The sequence below is a fragment of the Prionailurus bengalensis genome, chromosome B3, assembly GCF_016509475.1.
Source record: "Prionailurus bengalensis isolate Pbe53 chromosome B3, Fcat_Pben_1.1_paternal_pri, whole genome shotgun sequence".
NCBI lineage: Eukaryota > Metazoa > Chordata > Mammalia > Carnivora > Felidae > Prionailurus > Prionailurus bengalensis.
The window spans coordinates 116,277,393-116,301,095 of NC_057355.1; the positions used below are offsets into that span (position 1 = coordinate 116,277,393).

The 23,703-nt window shown below is 49.8% G+C and overlaps 1 protein-coding gene across 4 annotated transcripts in view; it reads left to right on the top strand.

Moving 5' to 3' along the window:
- The window catches only part of SMOC1 (SPARC related modular calcium binding 1), a 158,748-nt gene that overhangs the window by 47,577 nt on the left and 87,468 nt on the right, over nt 1-23,703 (top strand). The gene's annotated exons all lie outside the window — the stretch shown is intronic.

Sequence of the window (23,703 nt, forward strand, 5' to 3'; positions counted from 1 at the left end):
CCCACATCTGGAACATCAGCAAATCCTGTGGAGTCTGCCTCCAGACTATATCCATTCCGTACTGTCCTCTCTCTCTCCATGTATACCGTCTTACTTTAAACTGCCACCCCCATATCTTGGGCCTGGATAGCATCAGTAACCTCAAAATCAATTTCCCTGCTTCTTTTCTTACCCTCTTCAGAAAGCACGCCTGGGTGAATCTTTTTTTTTTTTTCCCCTAAGGACTTTATTATTATTATTTTTTTAGAGCAGTTTTAGGTTCACAGAAAAATTAAAAGGAAGCTACAGAAATTTCCCACATAGTCCCTGCCCCCCCCCCCCAGGCACAGCCTCCCTCATTGTCAGCCTCCCCCTGCCAGAGTGGCACATTTATTACAACTGGTGAAACCATACTGACCCATTGTAATCACCCCAAGTCCATAGTTTACATTAGGGTTCACTTTTGGTGTTGTACATCCTATGGGTTTGGACAAATGGTTAATGGCGTGAATCTGCAATTGTAGTATCACGTGTTTTCGCTGCCCCCCAAATCCTCTGTGATCTGCCTGTTCATCCCTCTTCTGCAGTCACTGGCAACCACTGATCTTTTTACTATCTCCTCAGTGTTGCCTTTTCCAGAATAGCATATAGTTGGAGTCATATAGTATGTAGCCTTTTCAGATTGGCTTCTTTCACTTAGTAAGTGAAAACATCCTTACTATGAAGCTAAAACATCTGAAGCAGGCTCCAGGCTCTGAGCTATCAGCACAGGGCCCGATGTGGGGCTCGAGCCCACAAACTGTGAGATCATGACCTGAGCCGAAGTCAGATGTTTAACTGACTGAGCCACCCGGGCGCCCCTCGACTGGAAGGTTCTTGAGTGGAGGAGCCATGATCCTCCCTGGATTTTGTGTGGGTAGCACATTCTTGACATTCAAGTCTGTGCTCAAGTGTTACCCCACCCCCAACTGTCTAGTCTTTCTTTGACCATATGATCCAGTCATTTGCTGTGCCATCACCTTGTTCTGTTTCCTTCTGAACATAAATTACTGTCTGAAATGGTTTGTCCTTTTGTTTGTGTGTGAGATGTAAAGCCTGTGAGAGCAGGGGCTCACTGCTGTCTGACCAGTACTAAGAACAGTGCCGGGCACGTAGTAGGCTCAGATATCTGTGGACTAAGTGACTGAACCCTAGGAGAAGTGAATGAAGAGACTTGAGGCCTGCCAGTTCTCCGGAATCTTCCATTGTAGGTTAGACGTTGTCCTTTTTCCAACTTTTTTCTTATCAAAATAAGCAAAGCAGGAAAGGAAACCCAGTTTCCTGCTTATACCTCAGACCACCAGGAAAGACAGACAAATTCTGGAAAAATCTGAGCATACCCCGGAGTGGTGTGCTGGCTCTTCCCAAATGAAGACTCACCTCCCTGGGGACTTGTTAGGGCTCCATGAGAGGCTCGTCTCAGGAACCCTCTGGCATGGAGGCCTGCGGAGCTGGTTAATATCACAGTCTTTTACATTTTTTTCCATCTCCTGGCTTGGTATTAACCAAAGCCCTGATGAAGTCTGGACATCGCACGGCTAGGGAACAAACACAAATGAACTACGTTCTCCTGGATGACAACTTTGTGTGAAGAACGAGAAGCAGAATTTTCCCCGGTGGGAGATTCTTGGGGCATAATGAAGTCAAGCCATTCAGGCCTCCGCATTGTGTTCTGAGAAGTTTCGGAAGGAACAGCCTCGATATCAGGACCAATCACTCCCCAAGGGATAGCTAGGTTGAATCTAAGTGTTTGATTTTGTGCCAGGGAGGACAGAGCCATCCTCCCTGCTTCAAGCTTCAGGTCAGGTGATGGGCTTGATAACTTTGAGAGCATAGGGAAGGGAAAGTGGAAAAAATAGGGCTCTAGGGGCCGGGCAGCGGATGCAGGAGAGATTTGGATTCCTTCTCCTGTTGTATCTCCCTCTCGTGGCCTCCAGCCCTCGAGGCTCTGCAGAGGATCAAATGGCCCTTCCTTCAGAGACAGCTGAACCCTGCTTTTGTCCTGCAGCCAGCACTCTGACCAGTCCTGTCAGATCGCTCCCAGACCAGCTTCCTCTCTTTATACTTTCTGTTCCTCACTGGGGCATAGTTGGGGACCACACTTGCCCTGCTCACGGTCGGCAGTCCTCGGGCAGAATGACACATAGGTACCAAATAACCATTCCTGGGTGTTGAATGGTGGAAAGTACGTTGGAGTAAGAAGATCTCATTGAAAGCCGTGTTCTAGCACCCCTTTGTGCGGTGACCTCGAGGACGTTGTTTGAGCTCTCTGAACCTTGGTCAGTGTGCCCAGGATGGCTCGCATGTTGCTGTGGGAGCCAGAATGCGGTTAGGATGACGACAACAATAATGGCCAACATTTACCGAGGCCTCAGTCTGTGGCGGCCATGATCCTGCTCTCTTTACAAGTCTTCACTTTGCTCATGACATCCTCCTGGGGTGGTTCTGTTGTGGCCATCCCACAGCTGTGGGAATGGAGGCACAGAGGAGTCAAACAGCACGGCCAAGGCCGCAAACAGGAGCTAGGGATGGAGCCTGTGTGCTTATTTCGCATGACCAGTGGAGATAATATATGCAGAATGTGTTTTGTAAGTGTTGGCCGGCTTCCAGTTGTTTCAGTATTACACATCCAGGCTGGCTTCACGAGGTCCAGGCCCCGGGGCTTGGTTTTGGAGGTCACTGACATCTGAGCATTTGCCGCGTGTGTGCTGGGACCCACAAACGCCAGACAGGAAGGGCTTTGCGATTGCTTGAGAATGTGAAGGGGCTGGCAGGATAGGGAGCTGAGCTCAGTGACATGGGTAAGAGGAAACCTCTCTCCCCCGCCAGAAAACCTCAGAGGGGGTGCAGGATTGCACGGGGGCGAGGCCACTTCTCCAACCACTGCTCTGGTTTTCTGGAGGGAGGCTGGACGGGCCCGGTCCCCCCTGCCTCGCTCACCTGTGAACCAAGGGTTTGGCGGGACCGATCACCCAGCAGGACCTCCAAGCCACCTTGGCCGGGGGTGTCCTGTAACTCGAGGAAACGGGAAGTGGAACAAACAGAAGGCAGGGGTCAGTGTGGGGAAGAGAAGGTGACCGGGAACTGGACAAGGAGAGCCGCGGGGTTTGATGTAGTAGGATTCCTGCCAGAAGAGAAGGGATGCCTCGAGTAAACCCAGGAAGCTTCAGACCTGAGGCCTAGACTGGAGAAGACACTTGCCCGAGGCCTGGAGGACGACGCGTCCGAGTGTCCGCAGCTGGCACCCGTTCTGGGAAACGGGAGGTCGGGCTGACCTGGAGTCCGCTTCCTCCTCCTCCAGGAAGCAGGCAGGCTTCCTCCGCTGCGCCGTGCCCATGCGCAGCTCTGATTTATTTCAAGATTTTCCTCGTCTGCATCAGAGATGGTTTTTCTTGGCAAATCGCAACTTTTTCAGAAAGCAAAAATGCAGTCTCCTCGTAGCTTGGGTCAGCGTAATCCCGTTTGTTTATGCAGGCTCAGTGTGTTTGAGGCCAGCGCCAGATCCAGCCAGGGGTGAGGGTCCGGCCCAGCCCAGACAGCTTTGTAGCTGGATTTGCAAACTCCAGCATGGCTCCAGGTCTGGATCTCTCTGGTCATTGGTGCATGTAGTGTGGCTGTGTGCCCTGGGTTTCCTAGGTGCCCTACTTTGTGGGGTCCTCTTCAGTGGGCCCTTTATCGGCTTCCTGGGACCTGTATTTCAGAGTGTTAGGAACCACCTAACAACAATTTGGGAGAAAACCTACATTCATCTATTTTGTCCAACTAATGTGCTCATCGGGGTAGAGTTACTCATATTACATATCTTCAGAGCCCAAAGGGTTAAGTCATGCATATATACATACATTATATAAAAACACACATATATGCATACACACATAGATACGTCTGTATGTGTATTTACACATACATACGCCTATTTCCTATGCTTATATCTGTTCTCAGTTTCCACCTTTATCATAAATTCACCAAGGAGGGTCAGCAAAGTGTGCCTCTTAAACGCCCCAAGTGAAAGGTGGTGTAGGTGCCGGGATGTATGACAAAGACAGATGCCTTTCTGGAGAGGAAATGACCATCTGGAAATCTGTCTGCACTCTCCCTGGAGGGCCTGGATCTCTCCGAAGGAAGATGTGTTTGCAGGACTGGAGCCTCCCGGGAGAGACAAGCTCACACATTGCACAGGAAGAGACCTTCTTGAGGCCAGTGTCTGCCACCTCCAAGGTCCCTGGGGGCTCTGGGCTGACCGGTTAGAGGAGGAAGAGGAAGCTGGAGCCATTCCACGTGTTGAAGTCTTTCTCTTCCATTCCCTACGGCCTCTTTTGCCCCTATCCAATTTTGGAGTGGTCCTAATAAAGATGGCCACCCTTCGTCTAGTGTTTCTGGTGTAGCAGGCACTGTGCTAAGTGCTTTATGAGCATCACCGCACTAGTCCTCATGACAAATCGTGGAATGGCATTCTTATTTTATAGATGAAGAAGCTGAGGCTCAGAGAGGTTAAGTGACTGTCCTGAGGTCACACAGCAGGTAAGTGCTGGAGCTGGGATTGGAAATCTTGGTCTGATTCTAAAGGTCACGCTCTTCAATACTGTGCTACATTGGCCACAGAAATGCCTGAAGAAACTGAGTGCCTTCCAGGATGTTGGGATGAGTGTTTGAGAGAGATGTTCTGGAAGCCATTTGAAAGTTAATCCCGGGACAAAGGGTACTGAACGTCAGAGCCTTCTTTAGGAATCTGAGCCCCCAGAGAGGGGGACAGAGAGACAGCTACGTGATCTCTAGGGGAAAAGTACAAGTCAATAAAGACCTTCTCGGGCCTGGTTTAAACACAGGTGGGACTTGTTAGCAGTAACTGGGAGTTTGGCCAGACTCCATGGGGCTTGTTCATCGGTGTGGACATGGAAAGAGGAAGGCCCATGGGTGTCAGGCTGGCAAAGGAGGAGAGAAGCCTTGTTTCAGGGAGACCTCTTTGTGGTGTCTGGACCAAGCTGGCGATAGTCTCTTCTCTGGAGGTTCAAGTGAGCTCTGGTGCACAACACGCCAGGGGCCCACAGGCCTGAGGTCTTCCCCCTCAGGAGGTCGGGGGGCAGGCCAGGGGGGCTTCACAGCCCCCGAGAGAGCAGCCTGACCCCCAGGTCCACCTTGGAGACTGGGCTGCAACATGCACACGTGCTTCTGCTGCCTTGCTTCTGGGTCACCCCTGGCTCCGTTCCATCCTCTGCCTCGACCCTGTTCCAGCCCCTGCCGACCGACACCCCTGATGGTGCCCTCCCCGTCTCTGCACATCTCCAGCAGAGATGGTCGAGGAGTGATTCCACGGTCGGTGGGCCACACCCCTCAGGAGGTCGGCGTGGCACTTGCTTTGCGCCAGACGCGGTTCAGAGGGTCGATGGGTCTGTGCTTGGGGCGAGGGGCGGGGGAGGTGGAGTCTTTTGTGGAACATCCGTTTAAATTGCCTAAACCAAAGTGTGGCTTTGGGGAAGGATTTTTTTTTTCCCTTTGGCAGCCGACAGGGTGCAGAGTAACATCACCCAGCCACTTCCCAACCCTCTTGGGTAGGAGCCAGCAGCCGGGGCCCTGGGTGGAGTTTGGAGGTTCAGGGGTCTGAGGAGGGCCCCCCACCCCCGGGGACACAAGAGTCAGAGCTGCTAGCCTCCAGGACTGGGGCTCGGGAAAGGTCCCTCTCGGGGAGGACCTGGAGAGACTCTCCCGAGAGGAGCCGGACTGGCCAGAGAGCACTTCTGAAGCTCACTCCCTGACAAGGACGCTCATCCCCCCACTCCCCCTCCCCGCACCGGAAGCGGAAGCGGAGCTTGGCCTGGAGCAGGGAATGCGGGAGGTGACCTAATTACATCGCATTTACTGAAGTAGGCGGGAACCCGAGGATGGTGACAGCCATTTCCAGAACCTTCCTCTGAACCACCTCCCATATTGATTCTTACTTTCCAGCCCCACTGCCACTGGGTAGCCCAGGCCCCTGTCAACACCTCATGCCTGGATTTCTGCCAGTGCCTCTTAACTGTCCACTCTGCACTGACTCTCTTTCCCTCCCGTCCCTTCTCCCTGCCGCGGCCAGATTAACTAGCTGAAAATACCAGTTTTATGAAGTGACTTTCCTACCCGGGGCCTCCAAGGGGTCCTTCTGGCCCGAAGGAAAGAGGCACCCCACTCCGTCCTCACTCGGACCTTCTGCTGCAGCCAAGCGGGTCTGTGCCTGGTTCCCTGCACATGCGCGGTCCACTGCTCAAAGTGCTCTCCCTTCCTCCTCTCAGCCGTAAGCACAAACAGCATTTACCCTTCAAGGAGCCAGGTGCTACGCCTTCTGCAGGGTCCCCCGCCGCCTCAACTCATCCTTCTCCCAGACCCTATGCCCCGCCTGCCGTCACTGCTTTTGACAGTCAGTGAGGCAGGCCGGGTCAGCCTCTTCTTACGCGTCGATCTTTTCTCTTCAACCAGAGCATCGGCTTCTGGAAGGAAGGAGCCAGATTGCATTGTTTTTGCAGCCCTGGGTCAGGCCTCCGATGGGTTCTCAAGAAATAACTGCTGAATCGATCAGAAGGAAATAGGCTTAAATTGCAGCAGGAGGGACTTAGATGAGCCTAAAGGGAAGATTTTTAGAGAGCGGTTAGCTGTTTAGAAAGGACGACCAAGGAAGGCTGCAGCAGTCTAGGTCTTGTCCTGTCTGTGAAAATAAGAGAAAATTCCCCCGAGTAACGCTGGTAGGTGTGTGGTGGGAGTTTGTGGCAGCCGTCAAGGGGGGGGGGGGGCAGAGAGAGAAAGGTGGGGCAGGAAAGAAACGAATGGCCACCCTCGTTTTAGCCTCCTTTACGGACTCCAGATTTTTGGCTGCAATCCACCCTTCTACTTCTGATTCTCATCACTGGCTCGGGGCTTTCTGCACTCTTTCCGCTTGCTGCCCAGCCATCCTGTGGCCATAGCTGAACTGGATTCAAGGTGTGGAACGAGAAGGGAAGCAGGAGGCATGCAGGGAGGAGGGGACGCCAGCCTCGTCAGGGCCAGAGCCACGGAGCCGCTCACCTGTCCCAGGAGTCCCCAGCCGAAGAGTGGCTTTGCCACCCTGTTACCTGCGAGCTGAGGCGGTCATCGGCAGCCGCCAGGAGCACGCTTGGGTACCTGGGGCTGGCGTGCTCAGAAGAATGGAAACCACCCCCCCGCCCCCCCATCGCCACTGCTCCGTGTTCTCCCGAACACAAGCAGCCCGCGGGGAAGGCTGCTCTGGGTTGCCAGAGATGTGTGGAGCCACGGGCACAGTGCCTGAGCGGGCACAGCTTCCAGAAGGGCTCGCTCACTGGGGGAGGCGGTGGGACCCTGGTTTTGTAGTAAACGTGGGTGTATATTGTGGAGTCTAGTGCGGTTCTCCTTCTGTCACCCTGCAAGGAGTTCGAGCAATTGTGAGATAAGAGGCACAAGATGAGACCAGCCTTGGGTCGCACTTTTCAGACTTCTTGAAGACGACACAGAACTCTTACATTAAACCAAACCACACTTTTACGATGTGTAGGGTTTGCATACTGCGGTATGCAAAGCAGAACGTTGAAATTGATAGGATCCTCTGGGTTTTGCCCATAGAAAGGCATAGACAGGAAAAAAAAAAAAAAAGAGCATAGTTTTATTGAGAAATGCATCCTTAAGATAAAGTTTTTATTTTATTCATTAATTCAGGCAAGGGCCCCTCCTGGAAAGAATGAGGTCTAAAATAAAGTGTTTAAAGAGGTCGTATTTACTTCTTGTGAGATTCAGATGGTGATCATAGAGTTGTGATCACATTATTTTCTCATTAAAAACATTCGTTGTAGGGGCGCCTGGGTGGCGCAGTCGGTTAAGCGTCCGACTTCAGCCAGGTCACGATCTCGCGGTCCGTGAGTTCGAGCCCCGCGTCAGGCTCTGGGCTGATGTCTCAGAGCCTGGAGCCTGTTTCCAATTCTGTGTCTCCCTCTCTCTCTGCCCCTCCCCCATTCATGCTCTGTCTCTCTCTGTCCCAAAAATAAATAAATGTTAAAAAAAAAAAAAACATTCGTTGTAGCCATCTCCATAAGACAAGTAAAAGACTTTTTTGAGTATAGTTAGGAACGGTTGTACTGTTTAAAAAATTTTTTTAACATTTATTTATTTTGAGAGAGAGAGAGAGAGAGGCAGAGTGTGAGCAGGGGAGGGGCAGAGAGAGAGGGAGACACAGAATCTGAACCAGGCCCCAGGCTGTGAGCTGTCAGCACAGAGCCTGACGCGGGGCTCAAACTCATGAGCCATGAGATCATGACCTGAGCCAGTCAGTGGCCCAACTGCCTGAGCCACCCAGGAGCTCCTGTTTTTTTAATTTATAACTTTACAGAACAAATATTTTCCACTTCTTTTTGCCGTGGCTCTTGATGATAGTGCTGTGTGGGTTGAAAATCAGCATAATAGGAAATCAGAAAGAAATGCGCCCACATAAATGTAAAATACAAAGGAAAGTGACTACTTTACAAGTTGCACAAAGTTGAACTTTACTTGGAAAACAATCCCTAGGATCTCCAATGAGAATAAGCATCTGATTTGAATTGATAACAGAAGTAATAATGATTTCTAAGATTTATCAAGAACCTTTAATGTGCCAACCTATTCTTTTATCTTCAGATCAACCTTTTTTTTTTTAATTAAAAAAATTTTTTTAAACATTTATTTATTTTTGAGAGACAGAGCATGAGCGGGGGAGGGGCAGAGAGAGGGAGGGAGACACAGAATCCAAAGCAGGCTCCAGGCTCTGAGCCGTCGGCACAGAGCCTGATCCGGGGCATGAACCCGCAAACCATGAGATCATGACCTGAGCTGAAGTCGGACGCTTAACCGACTGAGCCACTCAGGCGCCCCCAGATCAACCTTTGATAGGAACCACTCTATTTCCTTGTCTTCACAGATGAGGAAACAGAGATTCACAGAGGTAAGTATCTTGGATGAGGCCCACAGTTCAGGGATGGGATCCCGGGTCTGTCTATCCAGTCTGTACTCCACATGGCATAGGCGTGCTACACATGCATTTTCTGCCAGGTACAGGTGACTTTCCAAACAACACCTTTACTGTGTCCTGTGAAAGGCTCAGATTTGGTTTCTGTTAAAAAACATCACAGCTGCCTGATAGTTGGGGTAGTGAGCGAGTCTGGTATACATCTTCCCCCCAGCTCATAAATAAGGACTGCCCTCCCCCCCCCACCTCCCATCAGAAATAGAATGGCATGGACTCTGAACTCTGTGCCTGATATTTTTTTTTTTTTTAATTTTTTTTTTCAACGTTTATTTATTTTTGGGACAGAGAGAGACAGAGCATGAACGGGGGAGGGGCAGAGAGAGAGGGAGACACAGAATCGGAAGCAGGCTCCAGGCTCTGAGCCATCAGCCCAGAGCCTGACGCGGGGCTCGAACTCACGGACCGCGAGATCGTGACCTGGCTGAAGTCGGACGCTTAACCGGCTGCGCCACCCAGGCGCCCCTGTGCCTGATATTTTTACCTGCTGAGAGCAGCTCCCAGCCAGGTGAGATGAGGAGACGGGGTAGAGCTGGACAACGGGGGCTGGAAGTGTTGGGTCCTGGGAAAGTTGCTGCTGGGGACCAGGTGCTGTGGCCTGTGAAGGATCCAGACTCTTTGTTTCTCCCCACTCTGCCCCACTGCCCTCTTGTACCATTTTTTTTTTTGAGGGGGTGGTCAGGAGAAGGTGAGAATGTGGTGGCCGGGCGGTAGGAGTCTGTATTTTCTTGACTCAGTTGTGCAAGGACATAACCATGTCAGAGTGAATTTTTAAAATTCTGAGTGTTGAGGTGCCTGGGTGGCTCAGTCAGTTGAATGTTTGACTCTTTAAATTTTTTTTAAGTTTATTTATTTTGACAGAGAGAAAGAGAACGTGAGCAAGGGAGGGGCAGAGAGAGAGGGAGAGAGAGAATCCCCAGCAGGCTTCAAGCTGTGAGCACAGAGCCTGATGGGGGGCTCGTACCTACAAACCAGGAACTCATGAGGTGAAATCAAGAGTCAGACGCTTAACCGATTGAGCCACCCAGGTGTCCTGAGTGTTTAACTCTTGATATCAGCTCAGGTCATGATCACATAGTTCATGAGATCGAGCCCTGCATCGGGATGACAGCTTGGAGCCTGCTTGGGATTCTCTCTCTCTCTCTCTCTCTCTCTCTCTCTCTGTGTGTGTGTGTGTGTGTGTGTGTGTGTGTGTCTCTCTCTGTCTCTCTCTCTCTGGTCCTCCCCTGCTTGTGTTCTCTTTCCCCAAATAAATAAATAAGCTTAAAAAAAATTGAGGTGCCTGAGTGGCTCAGTTGGTTAAGCCTCCGACTCTTGGTTTCGTGAGTTTGAGACCCATAGCAGGCTCCGGGCTGGCAACAGGGAGCCTGCTTGGGATTCTCTGTCTCCCATCTCTCTCTGCCCTGCCCCCACTCATGCTATTTCCGTCTCTCTCAAAATAAATAAAACTTTTAAAAATTAAAATTAAATAAAATTCTGAGTCTTTATGTAGCCCAAAGTTAGATCAGGGAACGGTTGTGGGTCCTCACACGGTGCTTTGGCCTGTGATATTGTGGAGTCATAAGTCTGGGCTTGGATTCTGACTGTGTGGCCTGGAGCAATCGCTTAACTTCTCTGAGCTCCAGTTTGCTCATCTGCAAAGTGGAATGGAAAACATTACCTCTTGGGTCATTGTTAGGACTGATGACAGTAATTTGTGTAAGATGTCCAGCACTGTACCTGGCACTCACAAGTCCTACAATAGATGAGGATTCGCCCCTAAATTTATTTCTGCTATGGCCTCTTCCCCTCTAACTTTTGCTCTGAGGGCTTTGAAATTGTAGCTGTGCAATTACGTGTTTTCTAGTCTAGGTTATATAAATACACTCTTCTTTCTTGGAATTTCTGTGCTAAAAAGTATAGTTTTTAGGCAGTTTTTTGGTGGATGCCGAGACTCTAACAGATTTAGATCTGGCATAGAGAATCTATTTGAAGCAAAAAACTTCTACCTTAAGCCTCTTCTTCCAAGATGCTTTAAAATGCATCAGGGCTGGGCGCCTGGGTGGCTCAGTTGGTTAAGCACCAACTTTGGCTCAGGTCATGATCTCACGGTTTGTGGGTTCGAGACCCGCATCGGGCTCTGTGCTGACAGCTCAGAGCCTGGAGTCTGCTTCTCCAGGCTCCAGGAGGGATTCTGTGTCTCCCTCTCTGTGTCTGCCCCTCCCTCGCTCATGCTCTATTTCTCTCTGTCTCTCAAAAATAAATAAACATTAAAAAGAATTTAAAAAAATAAATAAAATGCATCAGGGCTTAGGAGGATATATCTATTGAGGTAAAAGAATGCAGTTTAGAAATTGTCTTCTTCTGTTTTCCCTACAAGGATAGTTTCATGTACAACACCAGGCATTCCAGCACATTACCCTTAGCCCTATCCTCTTGGAGGCCAGGCTGGGAAACACAGTCATCCCTGGATCTTGACACAGCCTGAGTGCACTGGCTAGCTTGAGCAGCATCCGGAGTTGGTCTGAGGGCCTCACGAGTCCCTCTTCCAGAAAAGCCTCTGGGTTCTCCTTAGGGTCAATCTGTTTTTCTGGATCAGCTGAAGAATAGCATTGTCTTTGGGCGGGGGGGCAGTCGTGTTGTGATTCAGACCCAGAAGAACCTTCTGCAAAGAGTTTGCCACATGTGGGTGGCATATCCTAGTTCGGCTGACCCCATCCTTGAAGTCTGTGCCTGGGTCCTGACTGTAACCTGATGGCACCAAGGGCTTCGAAGGACGGCATCTGTATGTGAAATAGGAACTGCGGGATCGTAGAGACTCAGCACACCCCGTGAGGGTGGGGACTGGGCCAGTATGTTCCACGCAGTGTGCCCAGTGCCCAGCGCCATGCCTGGCCCATAGAGGGGTTAATAAATTTCTGTCCAATGAATGAATGCAGCAGGTTGGGGAGAAGGTTGCAAAACTGCCTTATAGGTTTTGGTTTGTTCTGCAAGGAAGTAAATGCAAGGACATTTTTGTTCTAAGGCAGTTTTCAGGCATGATGGGAGAGCAGAGAGCCCTCTGCTTCCCTCTCGTACACCTGGTGCTGGAGCTGCTCATTCTGCAAAGCCTTATTTTTAGCCATGTGATTTTTCATTCCTCTCCCATACGCCCAGATGACAGCATAGTCACCACCCTTCATCACCCTGCATTGTGATGGTTGGTGCAGGTGCACGTGTGCCTTTCAAAGGCTGCTGGAGGCTGCTGGCAGATTCCTGTCACAGCACTGCTTGGGACTGGAAGATGGGAGTTCATTCTGACCTGACCTGTGAGATTCAGAGTTCCTTCTGTAGAGAAGGCTGGACTGCCTGCTGTGCAACCTGAACCACAGAGGGAGACCACCTGGTGACCAGGCTGTTGCCTGGATGGATGCTGCCGAAGGGTCATCTGGGCCCAGCATGACACCCTCTGGAAAGTTCTGTGCCTGCTTATGGGAGCTGTGTGTGTGATACAGAAGAACAGGAAACCCGATCAGACTCCGGGAGAGAAAGAAGCCAAGAGGAAAGAGGCAGTCCCTAGCCTCGTGTGGGCCTGTGGCTGTCAGGCTTTGATGAGCCTGAGGGAACACCAGAGTTCACGGTAGAGCTTCGGGGGCAGCTGTGCTTAAGGGGCAGGTCCAGATCCATCTATCTGGATTTTTGTGTGTGCTCCATCCCCAATCTCCTAATAGGAAACTTGGAAAATAAAAAGTACAAAGGAAAAAAACAAACCTATTTGTGTTTCTACCATTTAGAGATAGCCACTATTAACGTTTTGGTGTATTTCCTTCTATCTTTCGTTGCCTCTCCCTGGAGCGGAAGATATACATATGTATATATGTGCACATGTATGTATCATATGTACGCATATATATGCGTATGTGTGTATATATTCACATGTCTGTTATCTATATCTAGCTATCTATACACGTATATATTTGATATTCTGTTCTGGTTTTACCGAACTTTATATTGTGAACATTTCCTTGGCTAATAAAAAGTCTTGAGAACCCCTTTGGAGGCTGGATTAAAAGTCTTCGGTGCTGAGTCTTTGTGGGCATTGGACATCATACATCACGTCAGAAAGCCCGAGAAGTCCCCATCCTTAGGCATGTGCAGGCTTGCTTGGTGCGTCCTGAGGCTCTCCCAGGTAGATTCAGCCTGCCCTCTGCTATGTCATTTCCACAGGCTTGCTTACCAGACACAAGCTGCTTGTTGCAAAGGTAGATGTCCTCCCCATCGTGTTGTCTGACCTGGTGTTTGAGGGAAATATTATGAATGTCTGGACTAAAAGAAAAAGATCCTACAAAGTCAAATACAGGCTTTATCCTTAAAAGAAAGACTTTCTCTGTGCCCAGAAACCAGAAGGGTTGGAAAACGGAAGAACCATTCTCTCTCTCCCTTAGGAGTGGGCTTGCTTTGGTTTTCCACTAATCTTCCATTCCTGCCTGTAGAATTTGACATGGTTCTATTTACTTTTCCTTGGCCCAGTTTGGGTCAACAGGATTTCTCTCCTGCCCAGAACAGCCTCACACTTGTGTGAAGTAAGATGTGAGCCTGGGCTCTGGACAGCAGTAATTAATCCTTGTCTGAGTGACACAGTGGGGATTTTCAGCCCAAGATGGTCTGACAGCACCAGGTTTTTACATGGCGCATGGGAATCCCACGTGGGCCAAACTATTTCTTCTTCTCTTTTGTCTGTAAGTGACTTTGTGGGCTGTGTGTGTGTGCGCGCATGCACGCGCCTATGTCTGAGCACGCGCGCGTGCGTGTGTGTGTGTGTGTGTGTGTGTGTGTGTGTAGGTGTGCTTGGTGATCTGGTGCCCAGAACCAGTATAGCAGGATCTCAAGATGACTGTGGAAATAGCAATAAAAGGACACACACAGTGGAAGCACACACAGCCCAGCATAATTCGATGACATAGCAAGCCTGGGATTTCCTCTTCTGTTTGTTTCAGTCTGTACTTGCTCAGCTTTCATCCCTAGGGCTTAGTGCTGGGAGGGAGTGGATTTCCTCAAGTGCTGTGGATAAAGTGCTTCTTCCTCTGTTATCTCCCTTGTCGGTATAAATTGCTCCACCGTGTCTGTGGATACGAAGATGAGCCCATACAAATGCCACCGTATCTTGACCAAATGAGACCGGCATTACGATGACATTTTTCTTCGTGATAATCCCATGACCTTGGAAGTACACCGGTTTCTCCATTTAGTTATTATGGAGCCATGAAGTAGTTCCCAGGGTGTAATACTCCTGCCTCTTCCTCCCACCATGTTTAGACTTAGTGTGGAAGTCTTTTATCTTCGGTGGGCCGTGGTGGGGCTGGTTTGGGGCCCTTTGTGCTGATAATGGGAGCAGTCAGTGGTAAGAGTCGCAGGATTCACTGTGACAAATGTGAGTGGACGAATATCTCCTAAGGTCAGAAAACTAATAGTAGCAGCACCAGGAATCCCAACTGGTGGGCTTGAGAGGGTTAAAGGCGGCCCAGGGGCTGGATGAGAGAGGAGACTTGGCCAACACAAAAGTCTGTCTTTCAGGGGAAGCGGGTTAGTCCTAAAGGAGGCTCGTAGGCTTCTTCACCACCCAGGTTGCTAGAGGGGGGCTGTTGGGGTGAGGGGTGGGGGCAGAGAGCACTCTGTGTGAGGGGGGGCTCACTTGGCACAACTGGCCTGTTGTAGGAGGGACCAGGAGTGTCTGATCATGACTTCTGTGGATGGTGTGAGGGCTCACTAAATAGGGTCTCAATTCACCTCTTTGGGGAACATATTGTTACATCTGAGAGTGCAGGGTAAATCCACCAGGAGAGGGAAATAGACTTCCAGTGCTGTTGCTTTTTCAAGTAACTTAGTTAGCGGCTCTCTTCTTCAACGTGCTTGACCCTAGACCCTTGAACAAAAGCTAGTGATTATGCACCCCGCTGAAGATACTTCCAAGTGTTTGTGCATGTGCACACACATGTGTACAGGCATCCATACTGTGGATATACTCATACCTCAGTCACGAACAGGTTCAGTTGACTAGCTCTTTTTTGGGGGAGACTATCCAACTCCCACCTACCTCAAAACTCTCCAGCCTACTCTGGGCCAAGTGTTGTTAGCTTTATTTCAGCCATATTATGAGCTACTGAGGCATTTTGTTGACCAGCCTGGGAGCCTGACCGTCATACGCAGTGTCACTGTTTTGGAAAATTGATCTCCAGATTTTCATTTGGCCTTCACAAATTCTTCCTAAGCTCGGGGCTGCTTGTTTTGACTCCCACAGCCTGCTAAGTAGACTTCACTCCCGTTAGCGTCTATTCCTACAACTGGTATTTCCAAACCTCTTCTGCCTGTGATTACAAAATGGTGCCACATTTACGTTTACTCTCAAATTGCAATGGCTTCAAGACCCTCATCTACTCAAACGGCATTGGGGTGCTTTAAATATTTCCACAAATTGGTCATGATTTTCCCCTTTGCCCAAAGGAACCTCATTGCTGGCAGTTCCCACCATGAGAACACCAGCATCTGTGCCAATGGAACTCTCTCCAGCTGCGGCCAAAGCTGTTGATTCAGTTGCCAGAGCAGGGCTGGGTTTCATGCACAAGTGGGGGAAAGACCTGCCTCATTTCTGTGTCTCTTTGTCACCTAGGCCCTCAAGTAGCTCTGTGCATGCCTAGAATCTCTCAGAGTGTTCTCGATTCTCTTGAACAGCCTTTTCAGATTCTTCACCTCCCACTTTGCCCAGAATCCCTTCAAGTCTTTTGTGAAAACAATTCTGTTTTGGGACCTTGTCCTTCCAACCAGAGGGGCTCAGTCACTGCCCAGCACCCAGCTATATCGGGATTGACCCCAGCCAACCCCCAGCCCCATAGTTGGTAGCTCTGATCCTGACCAATCTCCTCACTCATTACCCCCCCGCTCCCCATTGTAAAACACATGTAACATATCACATAAAATGCTGCTAGTGACAGTGGGACAGAATGGGGGGGCGGGGCCAGGGTGTGCAGCCTTGTCTGGTTCCTACTGCCACTAGCCAGGATGTTCAGTGATGTGTTAGTCCATTCTTAGTAACACCCAGTGAAAACTTGGAGCGTGTCACTGGACGGAGCCTGTAAGAATGTTCAGGATAACCTTGTAAGGAGCCACTCCCCTTGGCAGAATCCATTGCTGTTGCCAGGTGGAGAGATAGTGCTAATTTAGCAGATCCTTACTACCAGATGTGTGTGTCTCTTTGATTGAAGGGCTGGGCATCTAGACCCAAGCAGGCACTTAAGAGCTCCTTCCCTGTGCTCTTGGCTTTGCATCCAAGTCTGGGTTCTGTCTGTAACCCACCATCCCTTGGGTACAGTCCAAATACGAGACCACTTTGTTGCTCCTTATTAGCCATCAACTTAACCTTTACTTATTTTTTCCCCAGTGCTTGTGGGCTGAGAGAAGTGAAAAAAATGTGGGTCCTGGGTCCTGGAGAGTGCTGTGTTTATTTGGAGTGACGGAGTTTTTATTTATGCTGGTGGCAGAGATGGGGGGCAGATAGGCAGGTGACTCTCCACGCCCTCACTTCATAAGTTCACTGGCTAGTATTTAGTGATGAGGAGTGCAGGCAGGAAATAAAAATCAATGCTGTTTGCCTCTGATTGAAAGGCTGATTCCCTGTTTGTGACCAGGGAGGGCTGAAAACGAAACGGTTTTTAAGCTGTAAGGACTCCACTCATTCAAAAAGATATTTTTATCTCCACTCATCCTCCATTTCTTCTTCCTTGCCAACATGCATGCCTGTGGCACCCCACGTGTCCCTTCATCGCCTGTGGGAGTCCAACAGGGCTGTGACAGAGTCCACAGACCATCCCCCCTGGGCAGCAAGCACGCCTACTCTCTACAGACAGCTGTTTGGTTCCTGATGCTCTTAGCTCATCCAGTGGCCTTCTCCGGCCACTTCCTTGGCCCCAGTATGCCCCCCTTTCTCCCTTCCTGCTGCATGTAGCTACCATAACTTCCTGATCAGTCTCTGTGGTCTTTCATACCCCTACCAGGGATTTGTCTGACCTTGCCTTTTACTTCCTTCACTGGCTTCCAATTCTTTAAAAAAAAAAAAAAAAAGACAACTGGGAATTTTCGAGACCCTCCCAACCTGGCCCAAGAGCCTTATTTCTCCCCTACATGGTCATTTCTAATCTATTATTATTATTAATCATTTTAAATTTATTTTTGAGAGAGAGCGAGTGGGAGAGAGCCAGAAAGAAGGACACAGGGGATCCAAAGCAGGCTCTGTGCAGTGAGCTTGAACTCACAGACCGTGAGATCACGACCTGAGCCAAAACCAAGAGTTGGATGCTCAACCGACTGAGCCACCCAGGTGCCCCTCTAATCTATTTTTAAAATGAGTTTGCTTCTTTATTTCCGTGTACCCATCACTGTTGCCTAAGATGCCCTTGCGACATCCCTTCCTGCTTATGGAAATTCTTTACAATCCCCTTAATGGCCCCTTCTTTGAGAAATCCTCCTGGATCCTTCTAGTCTGAATGGACCTCTTCCTCTGACTCCCTAGAACAAGGGGGCAGCTGGTCTGTCCTCAGCACTCAGCATAGTCTGGGGGCAGAATAGGCGCTCAGCAGTTCTTTGCTGAATGGATGCCTCTTTATTCTTTCTTTTCTCCCCTCTCCTCTTTTCCCCTCTCTCTTCTTTAGAGTTAGCCACACCACATCTCAGACTTCTGGCATCCCATTTTCAAACATGCCTCCCTTTTGTCTGTGACTTAGTCTTCGCTTCCTGGTCGCTGCTGTTGCAAATGCAATCCCTATGGAGTTAGCTGTGTGCATGCCAGTGTTTGCAACCAGCTCAGCTTTAGGGGGGCAGGGCCTTTGTTCTTGCTTTTTTTTTTTTTTTTTTTTTTATAACCCTCAATGCACGGAGCGATGCCTGGTAATTGAGGGAGTGGGCAGAGAAATCTCCAGAAACCTCTTCGACTGCCTCTGGGAGGTCTGATGTGCCATTCAAAACAAACATGCTTTGGCATTATTTTTCTTTAGTTTTAGGGTTATTTTTGGTTATTGAGGTATGATGTACGTATAGTAGAAATCGCCCTTACTAGGTGGACACTTTTATGGTCTTTAATGTTTATGTAGTTGTATGACCACCAACATAACCAAGATAGAGAATATTCCGCCCACCCCCATTCTCTCACGCTTCTCTGTCTCCTTCCAATCCCTGGCAATCACTAATAACCGAATAGCTTTGCCTCTTTCCGAATGTCATATACAGGGAGTCATGCAGTATGTGGCTTTTTGAGTCTGGTTCCTTTCACTTAGATTCACGCTTCCTATTTTGGAATTTGATAATGTGGACCCTAACCCACACTTTATCTGCCCTGCCTTTCTCATAGATGAGCAGGGGGCACGTAGCGGGGTGTGGATGGGTCTGTGTGAACTGCAAGCATCTGAGTCAGTCCTACCTCTTGTTAGTGCCTACCTTGTCAGTGCCTCTTTGGACCCAGGGTCCCAGATGCTTTGTCCAACCTACTGACCCTCCCTCCCTTCCTGTCCCCCACTGTGGCACCTGGCCTGGGACAGCCTTCTCCCCTGGGTCCTGACCGGTCGTCCCCGTAGCGGTGGGGGGCACAGGGGAGGAGGGAAGCTGGGTGGATGGGGTGGGGTGACCACTAAATTCCTCCCTTGGGGAGGGGGTGGGAGTGGGGTGACAAAGGTCAGGCCTCTCCTGGCTAAAACAACAGAAGTGGTTCCAGCTGCCGAACAGCTGGAGGGGGATGTCTGCTTTCCCTCAGCAGCGTGAAAAGCCCTTTAATCGGGGGGCATGCTGTTGTCAGGCCCCGCGGTGGAAGCGTGTAGAAGAAGAGCAGACACCACCGTGGCTGCAGACCTCCCCTTCCCTTTGACCTCCCTTATCTCCCCTCCTCCATCTTCTCGCGCCCCACCCCGCAGCCGCCAGATCGAGACCCTCCGTTGCACCTGTGTAAATGCAGTGGTCGTGGGGTCAAGGAAGGGTGAGAGCGAGCTGGCAGAAATAGGGATGTGGACTTTCCATGCAGATGATGGATTAGATAGTGGGTGGGTGAGTGACATTTTAATGTGAAATTGCTCTTTGTTCCCAAAGACGCAGGCCCCCGGGGGAAAAGACCAAAGCCCGGCTTTGCAGATGGTGAAGCAAGTGACAAGAGGTGGACAGTCCCTGGCCGGAGAGTAAGAGGCTGAGCTACGGCTCGGCATCTGGAATGTGGTTCTCTACTCTTTGTTCCAGGCACTGGCTCTAGGAGTGGCTTTTTTTGCCTTTCTCAATGGCAGAGCTACCTCCCGGAAATGCTCTGTGGTGCCTGGGTTCTAAAAACTCGAGCCGGACTTTGAGTCACAAACGTGACGGGAAAACATCCCTCCCTTGGGAAAGCTCGCTTTGCCTGTAGGCCCTTCTCCTCTCCTGCCACCGAGGAGCCAAGGCCGGAGACCCTGCCTACTGCTACCAGAGCTATCAACAGAGCCCCCTCCGCCCCCAGCCAGCCTTGGGCTCAGTGCTGTACCCCGTGCCAAAGGAGGCAGTGTGGTGTAGCAGGAGTCTGGCCTTTTAGAGGCAGACAGAAAGAGTGCCCGCCACTTAACTAGCCTGACCCAGCGGGGCCTCGGCCTCCTCCTCATTTATTCCGTCATAAGTACTTACCGAGTGCCCGCTTGGGGCAAGGCCCCTGCTGGGAACTGGGGATCCGGCGGCGTGGCACCCAAATCTTGCTTCCTGGGCAAGGAACATACAATTAAACTGCTAGTGACTTAATTGCAGTGGTGACACAGAGCACAGTGGAAAGCAGAGGCTGTTAAGGAGACTCGTCACAGGGGTCCTGATTGACTTGGGAAGTCAGCGCCCCAAAGAAGCCGCATCTGCGTTGAAATTGGAAGGATGGATGGGAGGTATGAGGTTGGGGCCCAGTCCAGGGGAAGGGCCAGCAAGTCCTGAGGCAGGAACAGCGCAGTGGGGGCTAACCATTCCTATGCAGCTGGGAGTGCGGACGGGAGGGACCTGTACTGTGATACCAATACCGACAGAGCAGGCGCACAGGTAGGGATCATTCCCCTACCCAGTCCTTCCAAGTAAGCGTTTGCAGTTTGGGCCGGGAAACTCACCATTACTTACCATCTTCATTCTGTGGAAAAGTGAATTCAGGGTGCCAAAAATCCGACTTATAAAGGACTCATTGATACCATTATCAGAGTTTTCTACCTTGACACATACTTCGAGCTCAGCAACCCTGGGCCCCTCAGATTACTGCCTAACTTAGGGAAGGGATAACTTATCTGTAGGGTCGTTGGAAGGCTGGGGGAGGGCCGTGTGAGAAGGATTCCTGCAGGGGCAGCCTCACCGGGAATGAGTTGCTTGGCTGCTTAATGATGATATCTGCCGTGGGTATATGGGTCCTGTCTCAGCCACTCCGGTACATCCCCTTCAATGTCTTTGTGACTCCTTTTCCTTTAATTCGAGGGAAAAAAAATCCTGTGTTTAATGTACAGCTTTCCTTATCTAATAGATGTTCCTTCAAAGGAAAGACAAGAACAAACAGCTTACATTACTCTATGCGTTTGAGAATTTTAAGCTTTTGGCGGTGGTTGGACAAAGATCTCTTTTCACAGTAAGTGATAAAAAAAAAAGGGGGGGAGCTTCTTATCCGGGATATGTTTTAGGTAAGGTTTGTTACTGAACACTGCCTTAGATCGGGCAGTGTTAGGCCCCGTGTATGTAAAGAGACACAGGACACAGTCCTTCACAGACATATAAACACACGAATGATGGTGCGGTGTGCTGAGGGTTTTGATGGAAATCTGAGCACAATGCAGCAAGAGCTCCAAGGAGCTACTGGTGGTGTTTAAAACATGAAAACATTTGCTCTTTGGGATGACGAGCTCAGTGCAGTACGGAATTTGAACTTGAATGGGGAGAAAACATAGGTGGCAGGGTCAGACATCTAGGCAGGAGGTAAAGGACTGAATGAAGTCATTATGGATAAGCGAGAAAAGCCTGCTGGAGAGAGAGGCCCAGCCAGCACCATAGTTTTTTCAGACGCTCCAACGGAGGCACCAGTGAGTGAAGCCACAGTGGATGTTCCAGCCCCAGACAAGCTCCCAACTGAAGGCAGCCAAATGTGTCACCTCAGCTGACACCTCGCGGAGCAGAAGAATCTCCCAGCTGAGCCCAGCCAAGCCATGGACTCGAGAGAAATGATCAATTATTTAAAATCACTAAGTTCGGGGACGGTTTGCTTTGCAGCAACAGCTAAGCGAAGCAAAAATATTAAAAAGTGAGTAGCTGGAGCCGTGTTATGCAGAAGTTTACTAAAGAAAACCTCACATCAGTTGAGTTTGGCCTGTGAGTTTTGGCTCTGATCTCATAAAGGGGAAAGCCACTTGCTACTCCAAATTGTGGCCTTCCCATTTCTAGGCACAGTGGCTGGGGCGCTGCCCCGGCTGTTTAGAAGGGCTCCTGCCCCCTCTTCTATAGCTGGGAAAAGTAGAGAGATACGCGTGTTACCAGAAAAATGCCGATTAAGAATTTCAGATGCTGGTTAAATCAGCGTAGTACAGGTGGAAGTGAAGACTGCAAAACCAATTCCATATTCTACAGACTCGAACATCTCCTCCTAGATGGAACCTTAGGCTGCCTCTGTTGTTCCCTGTATTGTCATGGAAACTTGGAAGTCAGTCAAACCTAACACGGCTTGTGGCATTGGAGTGGTCTTCCAGTGCAAAAGGGTTTGCATTCTACTCTGCTGGAGCCTGTGTGCATTTCGGACGGAAGGGATTGTTAGTCTGACACCGGCTTCATCCACCTCCGTCTCTTCTCTGGAGACAACAGTCCCCAGCCGGTAGCTTACTTTTCCACTAGGAAGGATGGGTTGTTTATATGTATTTCAAGTGCTTGTCCTACTTTACAAATGTGAGCAAAACATAAACTGCTGTGTGTTTGCTTTGGAATCATTCACTCCCCAAGGAGAGAGAGGGTGGGAGTAGCAGATGATTGCAAACTCACAATTGTCCTGGCCCCTTTTGTTTGGTTTCCGTATTATGCAATCATATTTAGCATAATTGTTTTGTTTTTGTTGTCTTTTGGTTAGGAAGAAGGAAGGGAATGTATGTGAGGATTTTTATGAAAATACTATTCCCCCTCCCCCTCCCAGAAGGAAATAGTCCAGGCTTTGTCTAGCTGGGGAGACAGCTTGCCCTCCCCCGGCCCCCAACCCAATACCAAAAACTTCCTTCAACCATGGCGGCTTTTGAGCCTACAGCAGATGTCTGTGGCTCGGAGGTTCAGGTACAACAGGGTGACTCAGACTCTGAGTTTGGGCTCTGTGTTGAGAGAACTGACCCAGGCCATAGGCCGGTGCTGGGCACTTGTAGCCTGAACCCCTAACACCTGCAGAAGAGAGGAAAAAGCCAACTTTGTGACCTCAGGTAGATTGATGAACTCCTAGGCAGTCCTGCTGTTGACCAATAAGTAATGAACTGATTTCACGTCCAGTCTCAAAATGCAGAAATGATCTGCTTCTTTTTTTCCATGGTCCAGTGAGTCTTAGCTTGGCTCAACTAGGAGAAACTCCAGCAAGGATGAGTGTCTCTGTCCCCTCCCCCCACCTCTGTAACTGTGCTCACGAATATGGTAGCCCCTAGCCACATGCGGCTATGCAAATTTAACTAAAATTAAATGCAACTAAAAATTCAGTTCCTCGGTTGCATTAGCTACATTTTAGGGCTTAATAGCCACATGTGGTTTGTGGCTACTGTGTTGGACAGCACAGATATAGAACTCGTTTGTCATTGCAGACAGTTCTGTTGGACTGTGTGGCTTTTAGCCTTGCAGAGTCCCTAGGACTAAATCCTCTCGAGGCCCTGCAGTATCCTGTTCCCTTGCTGTATGGCCACTGTCTGCTTGCTTGTTGTCTCCACCCTAGAGTGTAAGCTCACTGGGGGGTGGGACTGTGTTGGTTATGTTCTGTTTGCCATGCCTCATGCAGTGCTGGGCTCATAGTGCTGGCTTATTGAGGACAGAAGTAGATGAATGGATGGCTCAATAAATAGTGTCTGTGGACCTAAAGTAATCCCCTCAGGCCGTGGAGGTTTGGGTGATCATATTAGGGCATAGTCATCCTATTAAAAGTCCATTTTATAGAACTCACTGCCTTTTTTTTTTTTTTTTTTTTTTTTTTAAACAACCACAAATACACACAGTTCCTAAAACAGATGAAAATGAGACACCACAGACGGGGCAAGACAGTCTTTTAGCAATGGCCCCGTGCTGTCTCGGAACTTTTTTACTTGGCCTCAGGGGCCAGTAATTTCTAGATGGAACCTTTGGGGAGCCCTTGTGGAGGTGGGAAGGATCTCCGTGTGTTGGGGGTGGGTGGGGCTTCCTCTGAAGCTCTTTAACCTGTTTTCAGACAGAATGTTCCCCTAGTCATTAAGCTTGTCTCTGGCACAGCTGTCGTAGCGTCTCTGTTGGCCCAGAGCAAGCCATTTCCAAACCAAATTTATGGCTTGCAGTTCAATGCCACGGTGACGCCCACAGCTCTCCTCTCCCGTGAGCTGAGGAAGAGAGAACAGGGCAATCTCCTTGGGTTTGAAAAGGAACTTTGTCTCTTTCGATGCCTGCTTTTTAAGGTGAACACGAGCCCTGTGAGGCTCTTCTCCCAGGCAGTCCTGTCTTGTCTGGGT